Below are 23,496 nucleotides of genomic sequence, written 5' to 3' on the forward strand. Positions count from 1 at the left end.
TAAGACACTGTTTAAAGAAAAGGTTTTCCTGAAAAAGAGACTTGAGACCTATGTCCATGAGGAGTTTTAAAGTCACTTCCAGATCTAATTTTTTTTGTAATTACAATGTCACTCATTGAGTGAATATTTTTTTAAAGGAAATATCTCTTCATTTATATACATGTCAGATACTGAGTCCAACAATTCAATTGCCTCTGAGAGATTTCATGAGTAAGTCAAAGAAACTCAGGTTGCCTGTCACTGAATTTTCTACTTTTTTTCTCAATCTTAGACAAATATTGTTCTGACTTTACTTTTTTTGACAGTGCAAGACAGCTGTTTGAGACATCTTGATATTATCTTTTATTTAATAATTTTATTAGTATTAGTTATTTGGATGTACTTTGGCTCTAGACCATCCATGGGTCAGTGCCATTCACATTGCATTCACTGATCTAAGAAGGGTTAAAAGTTCTGAGACACCCAGTAATATCTTACATCTGGCAAAGTAACTTCCAATCCTGTACACCCTGGTGAACTAAAGAGGATCGAACTCTCCAGTTTATTTTTAGTTGACCCTTTCTACAACTGAGTCTCTGAATCAGAGTCATAGTTACAGTCAGATTCTTTGGCATTCTGCAGGAAAAGCGGGCACATTAATAGCATGGTTCTAAATGTGTTTCCTTCTTTCCTCAAAACAGCAGAAATTGTTCTTCTCAGATCCATAGTGTGGAGCCATAATCCACCTTTTATATTTTCTATCTGATAGCCACATCAGTATATTACTTATTTATGTTTATTGGCTTTTCGAGGTGTATTTCCTCCAAAGAACTCAGGCAATTGAAGGATTTGTTTTAGAAGTCTGTAAAATATATTCTTACAAGTTTACCTATGGGATTTACATGAAGTCATTTTATATTCTTCTTCATCTATTGTGCTGAGGTTATTATAAAAATACATTTTAAAATCTTCTGAGAACTACATACACACCTCTTTTAAAATACAACCACTAGGAAAAAAGAAAACTACTGAAACAAGAACTGACCAATGTTCTATTCTTAGAAAAATCAATTTCATCAGTAGCTCATGAAATTCAATTTCCCTGATCAGGAATAAAGAAGATAATCATCACTTAATATTCATGGATGAGAGAAATGCAGAGTAAATAAAATTGGCCTCTAAAATATAAAATTCTTTAATTTTTTTTTCTTATCTCAAAGGGATTTATGAAGTACTGGTAAGTGGTTTTATGTTGTTGTTTTTTGTTTCTCAATATCTATTTGGGCCAACACACATCAGAGACACTCAGTAGACATCCGATGTGTGAAAAAGGGGTCAGTAAATGAATAATGTAAAACACAGATGACCCCTAATTTGCATATAATGCATTCCTAGAGACTGCTTCATAAGGGAGAATGCTTAAAGGCAAAACATTTACTGGAAGAATGTTGCTGCTTTTGTCTGTAGATTTTTTTTTTCGGAAATTGACAGCAGATAAAGTAAGAAAGGCCAAAAGAATCTGTAGATCTTCATTAGGTAATATGAGTTAAATGGAATAGTAAAAGAGAAGCGGGATAAAGCATGGGCACTGTACAGAAAGTAGAATTCTAATAAAAGATGATTGGATAAATGCAGTATTTCCTTCCCTTTATGAAAGTATCCACTGATGAGAAGAAAAATAGAAGAAATTCCATCTTCTCCACAGAAGCGTGCCAAAAGTCAATCCATTCTCTTTTTAACTTTCAAAACTATTATTGCTACTAAACTCAGGTTCAGCTGTTTACAGCCCATAAGCCAATAATTCATAAGCCACTAACTGGGAAGACAAGAGTTTGGTAGAAGGAAAAAGCAGGATTATTCAAGAGCCAGGATCCTGAGAAGCCTGTGGACTTCTTTCTCAGGGTATACATTCTGTCACTTCAGCACAGGCAGAAGTTACTATAGGAGGAAGGCTAGCAAGATATGAGGGAAAATTTGCAAAGCCCCAGGGAGAGGGCTGTATCCTGGAGGGGTCCTGGTGGCCAAGTCCATCTATCTTGTCTTTTCGACCTTGGCTCATCTCTCAGGCCGCCTTGAAGGGAGGCAAGTAAAATAAAGGAATTAACAAGGAGGAGGTGGTGAGCTCCTCTTTTTGGGTGCAGAGTCAACATGGTAAACTAACTCTCGCTAGCAGCCTTCTCTGATAAGCAACCTGTAGTTACTTAAGCAGAAGTCTGGGGAGGATTTTTGTTGTCAGTCTTTTAGCGCCGAATGACCTGGGAACTCTTAGCTCCCTTTGAAGTCTGTTTCTAGAGTTTTCAATTAAGCAAGTTGTTTATCTACAAGTTAGACATTGTTAACAAGGCATTTTTATATATGTAAAATATGAGAGTGAGATTGTAAGGATAAAAAGGAAAAAGAATAAAAATGAAAACCAAACAATCACAGTTACATTACGGATTCTCTGAACCTACTTATTAGAGTCCTTTGAAGAGATAAAAACTAACTGCAAATCATGAAAGAGACAATGTGTGAGATAGGGGCTTGACCATGAACCAAACTGAGCAAAAGGAGAGTACTGAAACCTTAGGAGAATCTTGCATACAAATAGAAAATGTGGCTGATTTGGTATAAAAGCATCCTGAGACAGCATATCCAAGTGGAAACTGCTGGCTTCTCCAGATCACACATTGTCTACAGTGCTCCCTTTCATTTGTGGGCAAATCATTGATTTGGATAGAACTTTCCTCAATCTAAGAAACACAATGAGCAGAATGAAATGAACACAAAATCTTTAGGAGTGAGGAATGTAGAAAACAAAAAGCAAATCCGATACTACATCAGAAAAAGAATGGATGAAGAAAATGAAAGAAAAAAATATATTCTTCATACTTTAAGGTTAAAATGAATATAAACCATTTGAAAAAATATCAAAAGAATAAATGAAAAGACACATGTCACCTTGAGAGGAAAAACAGATAGGCCTTAGGAAAAGATGTGACCTTCCAGAACTGACCATTGCCTCACTTGTGATGTGATGAGGGCCAAGCATGAGGACAATGTCTGCTGGGAAGAACTGTCCTTGGCATGTGTGTGAGGTTTGCTGGCACATTAGCACTACCTCATCTTCCCCCTTTTGAATTGTTCCTTAAAAATTTAACTTACTTTCTAGGTCTCTAAAAACTTCATCCTGTGTTGCTCCATACTTTACCAGAAAAAAAGCAAGTTAAACTCATACACACAAATATTATTAACACATTAATTCAAGCATGTTCTCATTGTAAAACTGCATTTCAGAAAGAAAGTAATTCTTAACCTAAAGAAAAGTCTCTTTAAGGAAGGAATTTTAGGCATCTTAATAAAAAATTCTCTTTGGTAAAGAGTCCCTTTTTAGTGCATTTGAGTCACACTATGCATTTAATTGTTGACTTCACAGAGGCCAGGTCTTCACAAAAATATTGAAGAAAAGCATGTGTTAAGAGTATAATATAATAATAACAGCTAATTATTGGCTACTGCATTAAAAGCATTACACTGATACATGTGTCATGATTATCAGTTCAAACAACAATCCTATGAGATGCATTTTACAGATGAGACATCTGAGGCTTAGAAGTGTTAAAGATTATACAAAGCCAGGTGAAAGACATCTAGTTTCAGAATGAAGTAGCTTAGATTCCAGTTTTGATATTATCACTTACTATATGATTTTTGGACAAGGCATGCTATTACTTTGGAGTTCCAGTTCTCATTTATAAATTAAAGAAAATTAAAGTTTTTTTCAGATCTATTCCAGCTGTGTGATTTTATGTTCATCTCCATGGAACTGCCTATATTTAGCAAATAGTCAAATCTAAGGAAAAGGCAAAATCATTAGTCTATTATTCTTTAGCATCCTACGTCTATACTTTTACTATGAGGCATTGTTCCATATTTCCCTGCCTATGTTCTCTGACTTGAAACAGTAGCTGTTCTTCCAAATGTCTCCCTCTATTTTAAGCATGAAGAAAGTGCTGAAAAACATGAGAAATATGAGCATAATACAAAGAAATTGATAAGGTTAGGGATCTTCCCAAGTTTAACTTAATCATGTCTGACACTGAAAACAAAATCATATTTCATTGCTTGAGAGAAATGCTCTTTGGCAAACTATGATAGTAATCTGATTGTGAACAATGCTTATTCATCATTTTGGGGGCACTGGTTTGTGTGCTAGCCACTGGGACAGCTGGCTTAATATGCCTTAAGTTACATTCCTCAACATCAATCATAGAGGTGTTTAAAATCACCAAAGGAAAGATTGTTTACATAGGTCAACCAGAAAATATGAGCTCGTTGCTTGTTTTCATTGACAAATGGGAAATAGGTTATCCTATAACCTTTTTGGGTAGAATCTCTGGATATTTTTATGTGATCTTGTTTCCATTTTACAATCTTTGCTTGGATTCCTAAAGTTGGAAAGAGGATCAAAAACCAGAATTTGGAAACTGCTACAACATTATGTCTATGAATGAGGTATGAGCATGGCAAAAATCTAAGATATCCCATGGGGAATACTTTTATGGGCCTTTATGTCTCAGAGATGTGTGGGTATCATTTTCAGTTCTACCATTATAATTATTTTTTCCAGACTGTAGGTGGCTATTCACTTTTCCTATAACACTACTCCTCTGATGTCATAATATTTGCCCACCTTTAAAAATATTTACTCTGGGAAATGGTACAAGATCTACACTCCTCTTCCCCTAGTTCAATTTGAGGCCTCCTTCTCAGGACTTCCTTGGACTCCCTGATCGCCTCTATCATAATTCCTACCACATGAATTGAGATAGAGTTACGATTTTGAGATCAATTTTTAGACAAGCATTTATTGATTGTCTACCCTCTGACCAGCTCTCTGTAAAATGTGGGGTCACTAAATCCTGGAATCATTTATTTCAACCAGGTAGTTTTTCGATAATGCTCTTTTTCCATCAATAAAGAAACTGAGCTTCCTAAAGCCCAGAATCCTTATGACTTATACCAAGTGAGCAACTTGTCGTGTTTCACTAATCTGCCTTTTATCAAAATCGTAATCCAAATGGGAATATGCCCTAATGCTTTGAAGCATCAGTACACTGGGAATGTAGAAGGTAGATTACTGTTCAGTGTGATTTTTCTTGTTTTCTCAGTCATGGTAATTATGCATTAATTTAGTTTCTGAATTATGAGCAAGAAATTAGTGTATCAAGCTTTATGCTGCTGATATATGCCATAAAGAGAAACAAGGGCATTTAATTCTGGGACAGGAGGAGTTAGAAAGATATTAGTAGAAATTCTGAACATACACAAGGATTCCTGGTTAGAGGACCAACAATCAGAAAGTAATCTCAAACAAGGAAGAGGTAAAGTCTTAGAATTGGAAAGTGGAATATTGGATGCAAAGCCAGATTATATTAGGAACATCTATGAAGATGAATCTGAGAAAGTGGGAACATATACAGCATTATCACTCTCATCTTCATTTCAGAGCACTGGGCAATGAAATGGCCACTTCTCAAGCATACGACAAGCACTGGCACTACAGAAAATGACTACAGATGATACACAGGCTAAGGGATCAGTCTGGGTACCACTGCAATCCTGTGAAAGTGCAAGCCAGTGGGTTTTATAGGCAATGGGAGAAGATTACTTTTAATGCCCAATAATCAGCAGAAGTTCTTGGGATTATATCCTCAGGCATAATACTTTAAAAATCAACTTAATAACTTAGTGGGAATGTTAGTGACATAGGGTCTAACTGCTCTTTCCCATGTCTTTGATAAAGGATAAACTGCCTAGCCGTAGCTGGATGCTCAATTCAAATCTAAGATGAGGGTCGGAGTAGGGAATACTCTAACATATCCATATTCTCTCCATCGGCGCCCCTTATAACTGATGCTCTGGATTTATGTGATGATTGGCCATGATCAAGGGCTGCACTTGTGGAACTCACTGTAGCTTGATGATCCACATGGATTTGAGGTTACTGAGAGGTATTTAACATCCGCACTGGATCCTCTCAAATACACTTAAAATTCAGCATGTTGAGAGCCAAAATCACCTCTAAACACCACCACACCCTTCCTTACTCCTCTAGGATACTTTATCTTTGTGAAGAATATCAGTATCTGTCTCAATGCATCAACATTGTGCCAGACAGGATCTGAGGAGAAATCTTTGCCTTCCTATTTCTGCCTCACCCCTATAAGCAATTCGTCGTGAAAACCTATTGATTTTGCCTCCTAAATATCCCTCCAAAAGATTCACTTCTGTCCATCTTTAAACATGGACAACTAAAGGAACCTGCTAACCATTTGGGCTTGCTGTTCTTTGTTTTGCACCCCTCTCCCCAGATCCATTCTTGACCCTTATCTACCATGCTTTGCCTTAACTTTTGACCTATGCCTTCCAGATGGGTCTGGCTGGAGAAACACTGGCAAGAGAATGGGTTTAGAAAGGGGAGAGATTAGACTATGTATCTTCAATCCCTGCTCAGTCAGATGGCATCACTTTTTCTGCTTTGACCATTACCAGGCTCTGAGAAACTTCTGTGCCCTTTGTACTTTCAGGCTGAAGGGCACCAATGGCTTGCTATTTGTTTTTTGCTCCTTCATTTTGCTCCCATCAATGTAGACAATCCCTTCGCTACCTTTTCTTCAGACCAACCTTGTTGAATAAACCACCACTTCTCTCACAGAATACTGAATTATCCACAATTGCCCTCATACTAGCTTTGCCCACTTCAGATCTTCTCTATATCACAAGCAGAGTGATCTTTCTTTTAAGTGTAAATTAACTAAGTCATTTCCCTGATTAAAACTCTTTAAAGTCTTCTTGTTGTTCTTAAGAAAAGAGAGAAATGACTCAAATGGAGCCCACAGCCTCTATGACCTGGGCCCCGCCTACCTCCATATTTAATTTATCTCACTCAATGGGCTCCAGCCATATCACTCTTTTTTCAATTCCTTGAAATTACTACTTTATCTCCTGCTTTGAGTGTTTTTTTTTTTTTGAATCATCTCTTCTCTTCAGAACTTTCCTTTTCTTTTCTTGCCCCCTCTCAATCTTATCTTGTAATTTTACATTAAGCTATTCTTGAAACTACATTCCACTCTTGCCATAGGATTTTGATTTTACAGTTAATATGTCATAAGATGTATTTAGGATATAGGTTTATATATCTGCTCCCAAGCACTTATTAATGAGTACAATTACATGTTCATGTAATTGTTTTATTGCTATGGAATCAGTTTGAGCATGTGAAAGAAGTGTTCCATGTGTTGTTTTCCATCATTTTAATCCATAGCACTTTACACAGCTCATGCACATAATTACTATTTTATAAATATTTATTGAATTAAAACTTTTTTAAAACAAATTTCAGTAGCTAATGCCAACCTATATATCAAAAACAAAAGTAAAACAAGGAACATTTGAATGAGGAAACAACAACAGTGAAAGTAGCATTCTATGATTATTGTCTAAATAATCTGTCATGAATTCAACTGAAAACTGACTTGAGTTTAAGAATAAGCATAGCTTACAGTCAGAGAAAGAAAGTTCATTCAGAAACATTGAGCTGCACTCAGGTCCATGGCCAGTCTTGAATTCCATTTTTTATGAACATCCACAATAAAATCTCAGAACACAAGCCAATAACTCAACTACTAAAATTCCCTCCAGGGTTTCTTCCAAGTCACTCTGCTGACCTCAGCTCATCTCTTTTATTTAATGGTCACAGCAGAAGCATCTGAGGAAGTTCTCTGTTTTCAAAAAGATAGTAAAAATAAATAAGCAAATAAATAAATAAATAAATAAATAAGGGCATATCTATAGTATTCATCCTTAAGTTTTGTAGGTTTAACAAAACAAGAAAAAATATTTTTTGTGGATCATCAAATTTAGATATATAGTGAGAATACAACTTGTGGCCAATTAGAGCTTCTGGGAAATTTACAGAATTCATTTTTTTATTATGTGAATACCTAACTAGAATCATTTACTATGTCAATTGATCAAAAACAGACATGATTTCATTGAAACATCATTATTGGAACTATTTTCATTCAATAATTCTGGAAAACAGGGGATAAAGATAGTTCACAGGAAGAAGCAAGAAGACCAGCTACGTAAAGTATAAGAGAAGACTGAATTTTTGCCAAAGATTGGAATGTTTTTCCTCAAACATACATCTAGTGATTCAATGTTTGTTGAGCTCCTACAATATTCTCAGCATTGTAGTTGTCACTGGGGAAGAAAAGAGGAATAAATAAGCTGTGATACTTGCATGGAAGAGACAACCATAACCTACCTTCCTTCAAATTGGACCCATTCACTCTTAGAGTCCTTTTCTAAATTTCTCTTTAGGAATCTCTGTGAAGATTTCTAAAAATTGCTGCTTATCATACATAACCTCTCTCTTGATGACAGTAACCAAATAAGTATTTACTATATTATGTAAAATAGAAGCAAATAGAGATCATGGAGGATTAGTTGAGTTCAAAAGCAGTTTTGAAAAAAAATATGATGTTTATTTTTACTTATACAAATTTTGATATACATTATGTAGATTAAAAAGTATATATGATATATGCATGGTTTATAAAAAATAAAGCAATGCCTCCTGTGTGCCATTCCTTGATTATATATCCATTTCAACCTCTAGAAATACTTTTGGGTAATTCCTCCCTTTTACTTATGATATTATCACCAGTGTATCTGCAACAATAGATAGATTAGTTTTGGAATTTAAGTAGCTATGTGAGGAAAGGCCAATATGGCCATTATTACATAAAGTTTCCCAAGAGAAGATAAACAAAACAGAATCTGAGTAATTGTGTGGCTTCACCTTTACCACATATTCATGAGTCTCCTCTGCCAGGCACGTGGCAGGATTAAGGTATGGACAATGTACTAGACCTCCTATAGGAATATGACTGTGAAGTGGGTGGCTCTGTAATTCTGCTTCTGAACTCATCATGTGCAGAAGCGGTTCAAAGATAAACATTTCTGTGAAGCAAAATGGGTGCCTTCATTAATTCAGGAGGCAGGACAAGGTGAAGAGCAGGGGATTCATCAGCGCATTGTCAAGACAAACCAAGACCATCTTCAAATAAGGATCAGACTTGTCTTGACATTTTATTCCCTGGTAAAAGTACATAGAATGACATTGGCATCTTAATGATGACAGCCCTCAGTGTGTCTGTCTCTTGAGATTCATTGGTCCAAACTCTACTGGTGGCCCCCTAAATCTGCTGCATAGCTGTCCTATTAAGATAACATATTTTGATTTCCTGTGTTGAATGACCTATGTCCTATGTAATTTTTTTTCTCCTCTCTCTCTCAAGTAGAACTCATACGCCAGTAACTTCTTGAGGAAGGGTGAGAGGAAAGTACATTTTTTAAACTTGCATATTTGAAAATATCTTTATATAACATTATATTAATTACTACTTTTTCTGGGCATAGATTTTAAATTAGAAATATTATTGGCATGCAATATTTTATTAGTTTCAGGTATACAACAGAATGATCAGACATTTTTATAACTTATGAAGTGATCACCTTGATAAGTCTAGTACCCACCTGATACCACACATAGTATTACAATATTGTTGACTGTATTCCCTAAACTGTATTTTATATTCCATGACTGTTTTTATGATTGGCAATTTTCACATCTTAATTCCTTCCCTTTTTTCACCCATGTCCCCAAACCCCCCTCCTATCTGTCAACCATCAAAATGTTCTCTGTATCTATGAGATTATTTGTTTTGTTTGTTGACTTATTTTATTTAGAATCCACATATAAGTGAAATCACATGGTATTTATCTTTTTCCATCTAACATTTCACTTAGCATAATATACTCTATGTCCATCCATGTCACCACAAATAGCAGGATTTCATTCCTTTTTATGGATGAGAAATATTCCATTGTATATAGCTATTTCTTTATCTATGTGTCTATCAGTAGAGCCTTAGATTGCTTGCATATCTTGGCTATTGTAAATAATGCTGTAATGAACATAGGGTTGCACGTCTTTTCAAATTAGTGTTTTGGGTTTCTTTGTGGAAATACCAAAAGTGAAATTGTGAGATCTTTCTTTGTCTCTTGTTAAAGGTTTTACAGTCTATTTTGTCTGATATAAGTATTGTTACCCCAGCTTTTTTTGCTTCCATTTGAATAAAATACCTTTGCCATCTCTTTACTTTCAGTTTGTATGTCTTTCAATCTGAAGTGGATCTATTGTAGGCAGCATATATAAGGGTCTTGTTTTTATATCATTCAGCCACTCTATGTCTTTTGATTGGAACATTTAATCCATTTATGTTTAAAGTAATTATAAATAGGTATGTGGTTATTGCCATTTTATTATTCATATCTCTGATCTTTTTTTTCTTCGTCTTCTTTTAGAAGTCCCTCTAACATTTCCTGTAATGCTGACTTGGTGATGATGAACTTCTTTAACTTCTTCTTGTCCAGGAAGCTCTTTATCTGTTCTTCGATCCTAAATGATAACCTTGCTGGGTAGAATAATCTTGGTTGTAAGTCCTTACCTTTCATTGCTTTGAATATTTCATGTCAGTCCCTTCTTGCCTGCAAAGTTTCTGTTGAGGAATCAGTTGACAGTCTTGTGAGGGCTTTCCTGTAGACAACTAACTGCTTTTCTTTCTGTTTTTAAGATTCTCTTTTTGTCTTTAATCTTTGGCATTTTAATTATGATTTGTCTTGATGTGGGCCCCTTTGGGTTCGCCATGTTTTAGATTCTGAACTTCTTGGACTTGTGTGTGTATTTTCTTCCCCAGATTAGGGAAGTTTTCCATCATTATTTTTTGAAATAGGTTTTTAATTCCTTGCTCTTTCTTTTCTCCTTCTGGAACACCTATTGTATAAATATTGATATGCTTGATGTTGTCCCAGAGGTCCCTTAAACTCTCCTCATTTTTTTTCAATTCGTTTTTTTGCTCTTCTGGTTGGATGTTTTCTGCAACCTTGTCTTCCAAATTTCTGATTCAATCTTCTTCATTTAATGTACTGTTGATTCCCTATAATGTAGTATTCATTTTAGTCATTGTATTCTTCATTTCTAATTGGTTCTTTTTTATGTTTTCTATTGTCATTTTCATGTCTTCTATCCCTTTGTTAAAGTTCTCACTTAGTTCATATACTCTTCCCCTAAGTTCACTGAGCATCGTATAACCAGTGTTTTGAATTCTGCATCTGGTAGATTGCTTATCTCCATTTGGTTTAGTTCTTTTTCTAATGTCTTGTTCTTTTCTTTTATTTGGGACATGTTTCTTTTTCTCCTTATTTTGGATGAGTCCCTATGTTTGTTTCTATGTATTAGGTAGATCTGCTATATCTCCTGGTCTTTGTAGAGTAGCCGTATGTAGTAGGTATCCTGTGGGGTCCAGTGGCACAGTCTTTCCGGTTACCTGAGCTAGGTATTCCAGGTGTGTTTCTTCCTTACTAGGCCCTTTAAAACTAAAAAAATATATATTTATCATATATTTTCAGAAAATTTTTTTTGAAAAATTTTTTTTGATATTTTTTCCCCTCTGTTTCTGTGATCCCTATTTCTAGAACATCTATTATTTGGGCATAGTTGAATAATTTTCCACTTTTTGTTTTGTTTTGTTTTAAAGCTCTTGTTTTGCTCTATTTTCTAGTATGTTTTTCTTAAATTTATCTTATAACTCCTCTATTGAGATTAGCATTTAATTTCTCTGTTTATGTTTTGAATTTCCAAAAACTCTTTAAAATTATGTGAATAATTTTATTATATAAATTTCTGTGTTCTTTTCATGTCTGCTTTATCTTTTCTGACACTATGACTGGTTATTTCATTTTTTTTTCTTTTTCTTCTTCTTTTGTAATGGTCTCTATTTCCTCCAAGTTGCTTTTATTCTGTTTTTCATTTTGGTCTCTGCATTCCATGTTAAAGAGGCTTCTTTTACTTAGAGGTTTTTCTTTGACTCTGATATGTGGTAAACCTAATTGCCTGTTAATGATTTGAAATGGGTTCTAAAAAGATTTCAGAAGTTCTGATTACTTGGTAGGTTGTTAAGTTTTAGCTCCTCTGCAGAAGAACCCCAGTGCCTTTGAGAATTTCTTGTTCTGCTGCCCAGTCTTCCCAGAAAAAAACTCTACCACTCTTTCTCCTGGAACATCAGAAGTCTGACTGGGAAAACTGACTAAGCCTGTAAGGCAGCATTCTTGTGCATAGTCACTTATTTCCTTTGTTTTAGTTTGATGTTCACTCTTTCAACTGAACTTGTTGTCCTCAGAGCCCCTCTGCTGTACCTTTTTCCTTTCTATTTTTCTTTGCAGAGATAAGCCTCAAGAATTTTATGTTATAGAAGAAATCTCCTGTTATCATGGGGCTAGAGAGAATGGCAACTATTGTTCTACCTCATTTACTCACACATTCTCTTTATTTTAGACTTTTCTTGTCCCATCATCACCTTTCCTCCAACCCTGCAGTTCCAAAACTACCTAGAACTGGCATTTTTTGACCTCCTTGAAGATTCTATAATGTACTTTGTGTTGGTACTCACTTATCCTCCATAATTTTAACTTTCTAATATTTGTTAAATTACTTCTTACTCATCTGCTTTTTAGCTTTCAAAATTTTGTTGCCGGTATCACTTTCTTGTTGTCTCCTTTCATTTGGATTTAAGGCTTTACAAGCAAAAATAATTTACTATAAATTTAGTGGGTTTCATCAGGTAACGACAATAAATGCATGTGTTTAATCTTCTATCCTAACCAATAACTCAGCTGGTATAATTTTTATGTTAAGTCTTCATTCATTCAACAAATATTTCCTGATTTCTGTTAAATAACAAGTAATACCATCTTGCTTCCATAAATTCTAAGACATTTATTTTTGTATGATTAAGATACTCTTTCCTTATTATATTTAGAATTATCAATTTTCTAGCTCTAAAGCTACTAGGTAAAATGGTGAATAGCTAAATTGGGGAAAGCTAGTCACCCTTCTACATCTTAACTTCTTTCAAATTTCAGAAATTTTTCTCTCCAACTAATGCCAGAATATGATCTAGACAAATTAAAATATTCTATAAACTAATCAATCCTGTTGCAACCTCAACCCATATTTTTATTCTTCCTCCAATGTTAAAATACTAAACCAGGAAATTGTCCTTAATAACCTCCAGCGTTACCACTCTCTATCTAATCATTCTCCAAATATGGACAATTTTACCACCTGAATATCTTCTCCATTTGTTTTTGTTTTTTTTTTTTTTCAAATTACAAAACTAGAACTAAACTCTAAGTTAAAGAAGGCTCTCTAACATGGAACACGGAAACCAAAGTGACAAAGAGAATAAAAACAAATTGGAAGAAATTGAGACCATAACAAAAGAAAAAGAAAAAGAAAAAATAAGTGAAATAACTAGTCATAGTGTCAGAAAAGATAAGGCAGATGTGAAAAGGACACACAAAAAAATAATTACATGAATCGGCGGAGTAATGTGCCCCGTAAAGAGTAGAGCACTATTCCTGAAGAATTTTGGGCAAGAGTGAGTTGTATATAATGTTAGAATAGGAAACACAAAATGGGATATGTTTGGCTAGGAGGTCAGAGGTCTCTCTGTAAAGCCAGCAGGTTTTATTGTCTAGGGTAAGATAAACTAGCTAAAGCTGAGTTGGAGGATCGTATTGGTATGTGTTAGGTTTCCTTGACAATAAGGCATTTCCTACAACTGCAGGCTGACTTTGGTTTAGATTTGTCACATGTGGTAGGGCACTGGAGCAGCCTCCATTTTGTGGGTCCCAATGAATGAACTAACTTTATCCATTCCTTTTGTATTTTTCCTGCTGTACACACATCAAACCCATTCACCTCCTTTCTGCCAGACTGAATTTTCTCAAATGCAAATATGACCATGTCACTTTTCTTTGTAAAACTCCAAAATTAGTTCTTTTTGTTTTAATAACATCCAAATTTAGAGTGGGATAGAGAGAACTTAAGTTTCTGCAAACTCTTTTTTCACTATGGCCTTCCTGGCATGTGGAACTTCAACTAAGATCACAAGCATTCATGTATTTCCATGACAGACACCAAGCAATTTCACGCTGCTATGCCTTTATAAATGCTGTTCCTCTGCTTGGAGCTCACCCTTTGACTTTTCTCTTCCAGAGACATCCTTTATGACCACTTTGGGTCCCTCGAGGTATCTCTCACCAACCCTCCCAGAGCTGGGCTCTGCCTATCTTATTGTATCAACCTGTATTGACATGAATTGCCTGAACTTCCATGCCCTATTAGAGAACCCTATTTTTGTATACCACATGTCCTATAAAATATCTGACACATAAGAGAATGTTTTCTAGTATACTAATATTGGAACTGAGGGCTACCAGCAGAATACATTTTTTTTCTCTTAAGGGGATATTTTACCTACTTCCATAATTATCGGAGCCATTTTTATTTAAAATTTACTTACTGGCCTGAGATTGAAATAATTTTGATCTATTCCTATTTAACCTCTGCGGGCTGCAATTATGTAAACTTTGTAGTTATTTTAGGTCTCTATAATTCACCTCTAAAATTTCTGTCTTCCTTATAAAGCCCCTGCCCACCTCACACACACTTTTCTAGTGTTTCCTAGTTAAAGCTTTATCCTAGCAAGCTTTCAATGAGCCCATCCAAGGATTTAGCTAATAATTTCAAATACACTCCTAAAAGTAGTTACAGTACTTGACAGGGCTCTGGATGACTGAAAAGTCTTATTACCCCAAAGACTGATGCTACCTAAGAAGCGAGGTTTAGAGTTATGATTAGGCTATTGAAGAAAGACACTCTACAAAGGACAGGTGCCTCTTCTCTCCCACCATGTAATTGACCTCATAGCATATATTAGGCATATGCTTCTGTTATACACCATTGTCTCCAATTCCTTTTTCTTTTGCTTTTTATTTCAACCAGTAGCCCTGAGGATGAGATTTGGGTAAAAGTAGTAGACTACACTCCCATGAGATCTGAGGAATGTATATTTACTTTAGTAAGTTTATTCAGAAAGTAACAAGCACCTAGGAAGGTAATCTGATTACAGAAATAAAGCAGTTAGGCTCTCTCAGGAGGACAGAAATTTATGTGCATTCACACAGAAAAAAGCAATTGTTTCTTTCCATGTAAGGAAAATCATCTCAGTGGAAATAGCTTGTTTACATTTTCAAGTGAGCAAACTCTCTTTACAATAAACAGCATGAATCAAATAGAGAAGGGAGAAGAAGACTTTTTTGTCTTTGATGTACAAAAGCAATCTCCCTTGAGATGAATCATCTTGGAGCCAGAAAGATCATAACAATATTAACAACAATGTGTCAATGATTCACAAATGTATCTGTGGGGTAGAGTATGCTTTTTAAAGGACGTTCTCTTCTATTATACATTATTTGATTATTATGACAACCCAAGGAGGTACATAGGTGGATATTATTATCATTATTTTACACATGAGTATTCTAAGCTGTGGAGGATGTGAAGGTATTTGTCCAGAATCACAGAGCTAGTTAATGGCAGCTTTGGAAACAGAGCCCAAATTTTCTGAAACATGCTGTAATATAAATGGATTATATGCACTGCCTTCACAAAGAAATGCCCAGGAGATGAAGGAATTCAAAATCCATGGCTCTGGAGATTTTCATATTTACCTGGCAGTTCCCAGAAAAGAACAGAAATGAAAACCGGGAAGTTCCTGAGCAGTAGTCTATCAACTCAGTGTCCATCTTAGCAAGAAGAATTGATGTCTTTCTTTTTCCTAGATTATCTGCTGGGCTTGTAAATCTCCAGAGAGAAATTAAGATTTTTTTTTTGGTGGCCTTGTAAGAATTCTAAATTGTTAAGTTTTTTTCTTTATGCAATAAAGAGCATAATGGAATATTAACGGGCTAGCTATTTGGGCCATTTGTCTATTGATCTAGTATGCAAAGAATCTGCTTATTCTGTTTGATGAAGGAAGAGGAAGATTTTACAGCTATACAGACTCCCCTGCATTTTCTATGTCATTAGCTTAGAATCCTATATTATCAGAGTTTTGGCAATCTAGTACAAACCCCTCATTCAACAGAGAGCAAGCCGATGTAGAAGAGCTGAAGTGGTTACCCAAAGTCCAGACAGTTAATAACATAGTTGAGACTAGAATCAAAAGAACCAATAATAATAGTTTCTAGCTACCATTTTCTTAGCATCTACTGTGTCCTTGCTACTGTGATATGCACTTATAATGTCTATTACTTTATTGTCTCTCATACATACCCAATTGAGGGGTATTATCTTCATATTTTAGGCAAAAGGTATTAGGTCAGCTGGAGGTAGCAAAGTAATACTGAAATCTCAGGGTCATTAACATAACATAGATTTACTTCTTGCTCATGCTGCAGTCTCACGTGGATTAATGGGTAATGAATGCGGTGGGTGGGAAGTATCTCCTCTCCTTACAGTAACTAAAGACCCAGACCGAGAGAGTCTCGACTTCTGGTAAATGTACCTCATAGAGCACACATGTCTCTAACTGCTGGGGCAAGAGAAGAGAACACACAAAGAACTCACATCTATCTCTGTACTTGGTCCTGTTTCATTTCACCTTTTTTCATTTCACCTTTTTTCATGGCCCCTTGACCAGATTAGTCACAGGCACAGATCAAAGTGCAACTAATCTAGAAAGTTACTGTCTTCCTTGTTCTTCTGTGTCGCCCAATTTGTTGATGTGTACTTGTTGTAGTAATCTCTTACGATACTTTTTATTTCTGTGGTATTGGTCATAATTCTCCTCTTTCCTTTCTGATTTTATTATTTGGGTCCTCTCTTTTTTTGTCCTTAATGCATTTGGTTAAGGTTTATCCATTCTGCTTATCTTTTCAAAGAACTAGCCTTTAGATTTATTAATCTTTTCTATATTTTTAGTCTATTTCATTTATTTTTGCTCTGATCTTTATTATTTATTTCCTTGTTTTTACTAACTTTGGGTTTTTTTGTTCTTTTTTTTAGTTTCTAATATGATATTTTATTACATCTATACTTTAACTAAAAAAAGAGAGAAGAGAAAGATATTAATAAGCACAACAGAGAACTATCACCCTGATCTTGCTTCTATTTTAACCTCTTTTTAAGCCCACAGAACAGGTAGGTCTGTTGGAAATTTTATATTTTCTTCTCATCACCTTAAAATAAAATCCAAGCTATTCTTTAAGGCCAATAAGCCTTGTCTAATCTGGCCCTTTCCATTCTCAGGCCACTCTCCCCTTAACACACTTTATCAAGCTTGCTTTCTTTCAGTTGTTAAATATTCCAAATGCTTTCCTTGCTCAGGATTTTTCCACTTGCTCTTTTTTCTTTTTGCTTGCCTCTCTGCTTTCTCTTTGCTTGATTAATTCTTATGTATCCTTCACATTTCAGCTTCAATGTCATCTTTGACCAACTTTAAGCTCCATGTGCAAAGAGATCATGGCTATTTTGTTCTCCATTATGTATTCAGTGCATCATACATGCCTGACACAAAGAAGATACTCAGTAAATATTTGTGAAATGATTATATGCATCAATAAATGGAGATCTCTCATATATACTATACTTTGTCTTCAAAAACACAGTGATGTAACCATAGCAGATAAATCACTTAGAACAGTAACTGTTTATATTAAATTACTAGTAATATTATTTTGATAATCATGACTATTTTGCAGTTAATAATTCCAAGAATTTATAATTATCACCTGCATAGTATACATTCTCAATGTAAAATATATATTTTTAAAATATTAAATTACACAATAGAGGTGGAAACCTAAAGTTTACATGAGGAAATGTGAAACATTTTTAGAAGTAGATACTACTAATTCAGCTTTGTGTGTGTGTGTGTGTGTGTGTGTGTGTGTGTGTGCATGTGTGTGTGTGTGTGTGTGTGTGAGAGAGAGAGAGAGAGCGGGGGGGACTGGTGAAACGATATTTTCTAAATAAAAAATAAAATATAATCTGACAAAAAATTTTTGTGTCATTTCCAACTGTTGAAAACCATCTACCAGGAGTAGTTTTGACACCATTATATTGACATATCTAGGGCAATTTAATGATTTAGAAAGACAAAGACATGGAATATATGTAATTAAAATTGTCATGAAAAATCTGAGACAAATGGTTACCATCTAGTCAGAACTCAATAGAGAAAAGTCATTGGAAGTTTGATATGCATATTTTAAGTAGTACTGACCAAGGTTTTAAAATCATTTAGAGAAATCATTTCATTGGAATAACTAAAGTAAAACAATATTGAGGGTTTTTTAGCAATATAATATTCAGATGAAGCTATGCTACATATTTCCCAGTCTGTTGCAATCATCTCTCTACTAACATTTGTCAGCACATATTACACACTAAAATTGTTTATAATATTTTGTTATTGCTTACTTCAATTTAATTACATTGGGGCTTACATGGAAAGGTGTATAAGGTGAGAGACTTCACAAACACTTTGATATTGTAATAGTTCTATGAAAGATCATTCAGTCTTTTCTCTTATTTCTGAACATACGTCATATATACCTTCCTAAAACCAGACATGAAATAGTGTTGTTCAACCTCTTTTTAGTCATATCTTCAGAAAAATCTGTGGACTGCCTGTAGGATAATACTCCTGAAACTTACGTATTCTCTTAGTAGGAGGTTTTCCCCAGCTGCTGTCACAGTTTTTGTCTAGTCTCCTTGGTCCTTTAAATACTGTGCCCCCTCTATATCTTTAAGAGGTGAATATATTCTTTGAGACTGTTTCAAATTAGAACTCCCAACTTTCTCGACGCAGCTCTTTGCTCATTAGGGAAATAACTTCTCTGATTTCTGAATCAGTTTCATTATCTCTATCTGTCTTTCTGTCTCTCTGTCTCTTTGTCTCTCTGTTTCTCTCACTCCCTCTCTCTCTATGTGTGTATGTGTGTGTGTATCTGCCCACTGTGTACACACACACACACACACACACACACACACACACACACGTACAGGATAATCTAATTGGATACAGATCCTAAAACTCAGGATACGCTTTATACTCCCTGGATATAATTAAGATGTCTAGATATTTTGGGGATTGAGTCATTTATATTCCATTCAGTGGCTTGTGTGGAGTTGCAGTCAAGGGGATCAGCATCGTGAGGTGGCCTTTGTCGGTCTACACTCTCACTTCTGTGCCACCTGCTCCTTCGGCGAAGCCCCACTCTTCAACTGCCAGGCATTCCATGTCCTCTGTTTTCACACTCACCCACCTCCCCTTTAAAGCCAACTTCCAGGAAAACATGTGGCAAACTCCTTCCTTCAATTTACAGATGGATCATCAGATTTTATATTCAGGCTTCCCTAAGGCATTTGAGTAATAGTTAAGTTTTAAGTTAAAGGAATTAATCTTTGTCATTTGTAATAGGAAAAAAAATGAAAATAATTTAGGTGGCTAACATTTAGGGAATTAGGTAAATTATGACCTAGATATAAAATAGTAAATAAAAGTTGTAAATAAAAGTTACATTTATAAAGTGTTTAAATTTTTTCATATAAAATTATTAAACATTTTATATTTATAGAAACTTAATGGCAAAAAGTACTTATGTCATATGTTAAGCAAATACAGCACGAGACAATATGCTGTGTTAAAAAGTATTACAGAAAGACTAGAAATAGTTGCCTTTGTGTGATGAAATTATGACTTTTATTTTAATAACAATAATCTATTATTCTTGCTGTGGAGGGAAAAATGTAAGTATAAAAAGGAGAAAGAAATGAATTGCCAATGTGAGATTTTCGATAACCAGAAGTGTGTGTGTGTGTGTGTGTGTGTGTGTGTATCTCTAGATATCTTTATCTACTTCCACTTACACTGCTTATTTGGTAGGAATAGCATGAAGTCTCACACAAACCCATAGCTAAGGAAGGCTTTCTTTGCCTTTCCCCTAGGCTGACTCTGGATGAAAATTTTGGAGATTTAGATCTGGATTTATATAACTCTTACCTTACTGATACATCAAGACCTTGGATTTCAGCCTCCCCAGCACCCTCTATATTGCTGAGGAATGCACTTTCTGGCTCTCTTATCTCCTAATATAGAAGAAAAAGTTTGACATCAAATCAGCTTCAGTTGAGGTTGACTCTACCTATTGCTAGCTGTGTGACCCTGGGCTATTTACCTGGGTCAGTAAACCACAACTTTCTCATCTGTAAAGTTATAATGGACACTATCTTGTTCTGGCAGGATAAAAATGAGAAAATCCATGTTAAAAAAATCTTAGCAGTTCTCAAAAATAGGCAGTTACTTTATTTCTCTTGAGTCACAATCACACCATGCTTTAAATTTGAGCATCCTTATCATGTGGGTTTTATCAAGAATGGAGTCTGCCTCTTATTTTTTAGGATAAGTTTTTTTTTTTTTTGAGTCCCTTTGGCTCTGCTTCTTGTTCCCTAAACATTCCTGAAAACTTGAATGAACAAAAACCCGTCTTTGCTCAAGAGAATAGTGGGTTTTCTTTTCCAAGTTAATAGAATAAAACTTAAACTATGTTTTCTCTACAAAGACTAGGTTCATTCTGCTAGAGGCTTTTCCATTATCTGATAAGAACTGAGGAGACCATGGCATGTTGATAACAGTACTGATTGTTAAAATTCACTTGTTAAAAAACCAAAGTACTCATTTTCTTACTATTATCATTTTTTTTCTTTTATAAAAAGAATGAAATCACTTGGCTCCTCTTTTTCTTTCCTGACCTCTGTCATCTCTGACCATTCGCAGCGTCTTGTTTCCAATGCTCAGCTAAGTTCAAACATAAACTATCACTTCAAGCCTCTTGGCAAGTTGCTAATTTCTATTATTCTCAGCCCCAGTGAAGCCCCATATTGACATCATCCTCCATTTCTCTCAGCCCCTGAGCCCAAGTTGAAGAATGAGTAGAAGATAGCTGGAGGTAAAAAGTAATCTATTCTATTTCATTCTGAGCACTTCCTTCTTGGAAATCAGTCCAGGGGAACTTATTTTTTTCTTTAATTCTAATGCTTCACTCTGCCTCCTGGTGGTTGAGCAAGACTAGATTTTTTTGGGCTATCCTTTGGAAATTCTACTCATGGCTCCTGTGGGCTGTGGGAGCAGGGAGTTGACAAGAAATAAGGTCTCAAATCTCTTCAAATACTCCCCACACTTGCTCTGCTGCCAAGTCATTAAGCAAGGCAAACTCCTCTCCCATATGGGCTGTTAACTTTTATTTGTTCAGTAGTGTTCTTACACATGGCTGGCCTGAACTCCAGTTTCTTCCCTGAATGAGAAGAGTACCCAGCATCCACTTTGATTATAGCAGGGTCTGCTATTCTGCTAGTCTGCTGGCCTATCTCTAATAAGCTTTGATATGGATCTTGGTACTTATGGCCTTGCTCATTAATTCATGAATTCGTTTTTCTAATTCAATGAATTTATTTTGCCCATCTAGTATTCAACCATTTTAGGTACTAGGGATATATTAGTGAATATAACTGATTTAAGAAAAAAAAATCTTTAGCTTTCTAGAGTTTATTGATAGTGGGGAAGGGGTGGAGAGTAAGTGTACTGTATAATTTACTACTTATGGTGTATTAGAACATTATAAGTGCTTTAAGAAAAAAGAGAACAGGGTAAGGGAGATCAGAAAGTTCAAGTGGAAAGGTTTATAATTTTAAGTAAAGTGCTCATAGTAGGTTCTATTAAGAAGTGACTTGTGAATTTAGATTTGAAGAAGATGATAACACGAACCAAAAACCCATTTTGGAGAAAGAATATCCCAGGCAGGGCAAAAGTCTTCTGAGAAAAATCAAGACACACTTATTAAATTATTTTATATTGTTGGCACTATTAATCATTGAAGGTACAGAGATGAGTACAGTATGTTTCTTGCCTTCAAGGAGTTTACAGTCTAGTATAGGAAAGAAATCTAAAATGGGCAATTTCAATAAATCGTAATTACTGATAAAATATAGAGCTAAGGATGCTATAAGATTCTAAGGATGGTATAGGATCTTTATAGGATACTATATGAATGCCATAGGCCTGTATAAGAGATTTGGGGACAGTAACACTGCTAAGAATTTATCTTTTTAAATATTTATTCAACAAGATTGGATAGACTATAAACCACTAATCACAGAAAAGAATTATGGTAGGGGAAGAAGGGCTTAAATTTGTTTAGGAAACATCCTATTTTTATAGATTCTCTGCAAAAAAAAAAAAATAGCTTATTAAAGGATCTGAGAAATTCTCAGTAAATAAATTACCTTACTTAGCTTTGCAATCTTTCTAAACTTATTGATCAATAGAATCCTTGGGAAAGGCTGATCTCAATCAAGTTCCATGTAGATAGTCAGTTCAGGTGGTGATGAGCTGGATGTCAGGCTATCCTGGGCCTGAGATGATAATTAACTTGAATTCAACTGGACACATCCTCTCTTTAGTCCCCTTTGTCTTCATCCATAGAATGAGAAGTTTGTTCTAACTGGTCTCAAAAGACTATATGGTTCTAATCTGATTGAATCTATTGAATTCTTTTCTGGAAGCCATACAACAGGCCCAACATAGGTTGATTTAGTCCATAAGTGTTTTTGGAGTAGCTGCTATGTGCTGTGCACAGTTTTAGATTCTGGAGCTACAGTGGTGAAAGGGATAGAGAACGCCCCTTTGGAATATATAGTCTCTCAGGGAAGACAGATAATGAATGTGTAAACATACAAATTAGGTAATTTCAGGGAGCAATAGGAGCTGTGAAGAAACAACAATAGTTAAAACAAACCACATGGTGTTGAGAGAAGGAGAAACTGGATGTGGAGAGAAGAGCTATGTTAGATACAATAGTTAGGGGAGGTAACTGAGAAGACAACATTTGACCTGAGACCTGAACAATAAACAGGAGCCAGTCATATGACAATATGAGGGCAATGTTCCAGGCAGAGGAAATGATGGAAGCAAAACTCCTGAGGCAAACAGAGTGTGGTGAATTACAGATTCTGAAAGAAAGTCACCATAGCTGGAAAGAAGAGAACAAAGATGAAAGGGTATGATGGGGTTAGAAAACTTTCTGCAAAGGATAACAGTAAATAGTTTAGACTCTGTAGGCCACATCGTCTTTATGGCAACTTCTCAAATCTGATATTGCATTCAAAGCAGACACAGAACTTAAAGTTGGGTGTGATTGAGTTCCAATAACATGCCATTTACAAAAACACGGGGTTAGATCCCTGGGCCATAGCTTGTAAACCCCTGGAGCAGACCATTAGGTTTTGAGCCAGAGATAGTGAACAGATTATATAGAATCTTGCTGGTCATGGGAAAGAGCTTCTATTTGATAATCATGCTGAGGTTTTCAGAGTGTTTTAGCAGTTTAGTGACATGATCAGATTATGTTACAAAAGGCTACACAGATAGTGTTTTGAGAATGAATTACAAGTCCAAGAGTGCAAACAAGAATGAAAGGCCTGTAATGGTTATAAAACAC

The 23,496-nt window shown here is 35.3% G+C and overlaps 1 protein-coding gene across 1 annotated transcript in view; it reads left to right on the top strand.

Moving 5' to 3' along the window:
• DPP10 (dipeptidyl peptidase like 10) overlaps positions 1–23,496 on the top strand; it is a 1,197,668-nt gene that overhangs the window by 63,770 nt on the left and 1,110,402 nt on the right. The gene's annotated exons all lie outside the window — the stretch shown is intronic.

Source organism: Rousettus aegyptiacus, unplaced genomic scaffold (assembly GCF_014176215.1).
Source record: "Rousettus aegyptiacus isolate mRouAeg1 unplaced genomic scaffold, mRouAeg1.p scaffold_m13_p_2, whole genome shotgun sequence".
Taxonomy (NCBI): Eukaryota; Metazoa; Chordata; class Mammalia; order Chiroptera; family Pteropodidae; genus Rousettus; species Rousettus aegyptiacus.